Here is a 5,000-nt window from a genome sequence, read left to right on the forward strand (position 1 = left end):
CGCGCGCTCTGATTGGCTAATTGGGACTGAATTGTAGGGCATTATTCTCCCGTAATGCCCACGGGCCGATTACGGGCTTGCAAAAACAAAGCAATATAATAAACAATATACCATATAATAAACTACTTACTAACCGAGCTAGCTCGAGCCGTACTGGGGAATATTGGCCCTGGGTCGTCATACCAGCAGAGGCCTTTTGGCTCACGGGTCCTCACACGTTCGTACAACAAAACAGATCCTTTTCTGAGGTTAAACACTGGGCTACCGGCCTATTTTAAACTCTTTTTCCTACTTTCCCAACCTCGAGAAAACCGCGGTAAATCAGCTATCGCCAAAAAATGTTTTTTTCTCAAAAAATATTTATAGTTAGGGGGAAAAAATACATCATTTTAAAGCTAAGAAAATAAGCTTTCCAACAGCATATAACTTATTTACAGACAACTGAAACATTTTATAAAAGCGAAAGTTGAACAAAAAAATTTAAGAAAAATAACAGTAAAATATGTTTTCCGGGCAAAATTTGGTCATTTTAGAGTTGATTACGAATTTTTGGATGCAAAACTAAAATTTTCTGCAATTTATCTGCTTTCTTAGCCTGTTCCAGGCTCTCAGGTAGTCGAGACAACGAAAAGAACTGCGTATGAAAAGCGAGTGGGGGCTTGGGTCGAGCCTCGTTTTCTCGACTATCTGAGAGCCTGGAACATGCTACTGCTTTCTTGGACATAAATTCGACCGAAAATTGATGAGGCATGAATATTTTTAGATTTTTAGGAATAATCGGATTAGCGATCAATGCGTAATGTGATAATGCGATAAAAGTGTCAAATTTGCGACCCGTTGCTAACGGCAACGGAAGCGATCGCATTAATAATTAACCTCTGTTTGCCAAAAACCACCCAAATAACCGATTTTTCGACGGAAAATTCATCCCAGAGGATAAAACTATTCACTGGACATGTAATAAAGGTAAATAAGTTCGAGCGAAAGCGAAAACAAGCAAATATTTTGAAGGAAAACACAATTATGTGAGATCAAAGGAACATGTGGTGAAGACATGCAATTGCATCGCTACGAAAATAATCTTACCTTTTCAGCGATTTTAACGCTTGAAATTCTATCCAATCCACCTGGCCTAGTCTTTGAATTCACTATTATCGCTGCCCTACGAATCTTCAGTGTTCTACATAACAGCACACTTGGTAAAAGACGGCTCGACGGGCGACAGATTGTTGTCGAAGTCCATTACTCGTCGCTTTTAAGATTCCACCGCCTGTCTTGTTCAGTATCCAATTGATTTGCCATTATTGCGCTTCATAAGGGTATATTTTGTTCAAAGATCCACTAAAACGCCATTCGCGTAACATGACTTTCGACGCCATTGCAGGCTTAATAATTAATGATTCTACTGTGTCCACCAGAGAAATCAACGCATTTCCACTACCCTTTCGATCCTAAGAAAATACGCGCAGAAGGCTCTATGCACAAAGACACCACTTACCAGGGGAGTGACAGGCAAAACTTTTACCGACATGGAAAAAAATAAAAAATTAAACGAACAAATCCCACCCACTTTCCGACTGAGATTTCCACACTGGCAACCCAGTAAAAATGGTCCAAACTTGTAATTCCCTGGCCTGGTGTGAATTCCAAACATTTTTTGCTTTATTTGGTCATAAAGTATATTTCCGCTATCATTGAGCGTTGTTTCTCAGGCTGTTTTGGGCAAAAGAAGAAAAAGACATATATTTGAATACATGCCGCTAGTGCGATCATAGGCAGCCCAAGCTCGCGTCACTACAGACAGCCGTTGAGAATATTTAAACGCGTTATAAGACTTTGTATGGGTAATAAAATACCGTCGATTATGAAGCCTAAAAAACGCTCAATTTAACGTTCATTCAATAAAAGGAATTAAAATTACTCACCTCTGGTGTATTCTTGTGCTTTTTGGAGCTTATTTTACCGTTTCGGGAATTCTGTGTTTCCAATGTTCTAAGACGAAGTCAAGGCTGCACACTAAGATTTCGACCTTTGTCAGCTCAGAGGCGGTTTGCGACTCGAAAATCCATCCCAGCCGCGATTTTTTCACGCAAAGCTAAAGCCACATAATTTGCGAACCTCCGTGAATGTTTCGTCGTCAAAAATCCACACGCACTTGGCTGGAAATGAGCATTTTCTGCTTCGATTCCACGATAGCTGATGAATTTAGCAGCTGCTGATAACCGGACAGGACACGGAGCTTGGGTCCCAGGTCAAATTAACTCCACCCGATGAGGTACAGAACACTTACCCCATCCCCACAGCGTCACTCGTAACCATGGAGCTGTTTGAGAAGCCGCTGTGGGGATGGGGTTAGTGTTGTACATGAAATGACTGTACCTCATCGGGTGGAGTTAATTTGACCCAACATCCGTTCAACTTTTGTTGAAAGAATGTTGGTCAAATGTTGAAACCGTTTAAACGGGCCTTTACGGTTCGGTTAACTATACTTTTTACCGAGATCGTGTGAGGAATATAGCACTCGTTTACTGATTTAGCCTAAGCGCTCATTTCAGTAATTAGGCTTAAGCACTCTTTTAAAATCTTAGCTTTTATTTTACGGTTCGGTTAACTACACTTTTTACCAAGATCGTGTAAAGAAAATAGCACAAGTTTACTGATTAAGCCTAAGCGCTCGTTTCAGTGATTAAGCCTAACCACTCTTTTAAAATTTTAGCTTTCATTTTACGGTTTTGTTATTTTTATCGAGATCGTGAAGAGGGGGGGTAGTAACCACTGCGTAGCCGCGTAGCCCCGTAGGAGGGGAGTGGCGGGGTATTCAGCAGTGCATCCCTTGACCTTAGCAAACACTAATTTGGATACCTTTCTTGATATTTTGATATCATGAGATCTTGATAATATCATAATATATCATCAATAATTATCACTTGACCCTAGCCGAACTGAGATTTTGATAGCCTTCTTGATATTTTGATAATATCATGAGATCGTAATATCATGATATATCAAAATATCAAACCTCAATGCATATCATGATATATCATCAATAAGTATCACTTGACCCTAGCAAAGACTTGAGATTTTGAAAGCCTTCTTGATATTTTGATAATATCATGCGATCGTGATAATATCATGATATATCAAAATATCAAACCTCGATGCATATCACTTGACCTTATTAGCAAAGACTTGAGATTTTGATACCTTTCTTGATATTTTGATATCATGAGATCTTGATAATATCACGATATATCAAAATATCAACCTCTTCACATATCACTTGGCCCTAACAAAGACTTGAGATTTTGATAGCCTTTTTGATACTGATTTTGATAATATCACGAGACCTTGATAATATCATGATTTAGTATCACCCAACTAGTGGACTAATGCCAATCCTGCATTTTGATTGGCTATGCTACTAGAGGACTATTAGTAATAGTCCTCGAGTAGCGAAAAGCGTGACGTTTTCTTTCGTTTTATTTCCAAATAAATATTTCTTCAACTTGCATTTCCTAACCATATTATTGCCTTTTCTGTGCGACTAGTTGGGTGATACTAAAACAATTAGACCCTTCGCCCTCAAGGGTTACGGGTCAATAGCCCATTCGGCTTCGCCTCATGGGCTATTGACCCGTAGCCCTTGCGGCCTTCGGGTCTAATTGTTAAATATCAAAATATCAAACCTCATCACCTATAACTTGACCCTAACAAAGACTTGAGATTTTGATAGTCTTCTTGATATTTTGATAATATCATGAGACCTTGTTATTCCAGTACCTCTGAAGATTATCAAAATATCATTGCCTTCTACCATTATCAAAATCTCATGATATTATCAAAAACCTTCCAAGAAATGTATGAGAACAATTTTGATATATCAAAAGTGATACGGCTTAATGATATTTTGATATTCCGCAATACCGCACCTCACTCAATTTTTTTTCGGCCTACCACGGAAAAAGCTCTCAATTTTCGTTGAGTTCCCGTATTGTTTCAAGCTTTCAACTATCAACTTGACTGTCATGCGCCTGAATCAAACGGCGGCCATGTTGAGTCCCGAGGGATTGAAAACTCTTGTTTTGCCGCACTGAAACTTCAACTCAAAATTTATTGACTATTCAAACCTAGTTGAATATTCATGATCCCTCACGATGCTTTATTAAGCACGTAATTATATGCATCGGTGTCAGTTTAGCTTGAAAGTCTCGGAAAACAACTCGCCCACCCTCCCTCCCTGGTAGCAATGCGTAGTATTACTTGATTCTCAACAGCCCACCTCAGTTGATTCACAATGTGCAATGTTTACCTGTTCGTTCTTTCTTTCAATTTTTGCTCTTGGGCATAGCAATCAATTGTTGCGGTTGCTCTCTAGGGGCCATTATTTTTTTCCTCTCCCTCATGTTGCCTCTCTTGCACTCCGTGCTTCTCTCGGTCGTTGACTCGACAGGGAGGACTTCCCATATCTTAATGCTAATGAGGCAGCGAAAGGGATAATGAACTATGGCCAATATGGCCGCCGCGCGAATTAGTTCCATTGAAGTTACTGGAACCAATGCGATCATTTTCAAGACAACAAGGTAAGCATAGAAAAAGAGTGTGAAGGTCCCAACTCTTCGTCCTCTGAAAAGAAAATAACTATGGAGTGTCAAAAACACAGAAGTATTTTATTAAAAGTCAAAAATACACCGTTTGAGGGATTAAAAACACTACCATCAAAGAAGACATAGTCCCACAGTCAAAACTAGTAATTCTTAGGATGTTAAACCAACTGCAAGCTTTTGCTGTATTAAAATAATAATAATAATAATAATAATAATAATAATAATATTAATAATAATAATAATAATAATAATAATAATAATAATAATGCGCAAATTCCATAAAATGTTCGAATGCGCATGACAAGATTAAAAATAGGTACGCATTGCGTACGTGTGGTAGTGCAGAAACACAGCGCTGTATTATTGTCAACTGACCTGCGTTTTGTCTTCCAGGAG

This window comes from Montipora foliosa, chromosome 9 (assembly GCF_036669935.1).
Source record: "Montipora foliosa isolate CH-2021 chromosome 9, ASM3666993v2, whole genome shotgun sequence".
Classification (NCBI taxonomy): Eukaryota; Metazoa; Cnidaria; class Anthozoa; order Scleractinia; family Acroporidae; genus Montipora; species Montipora foliosa.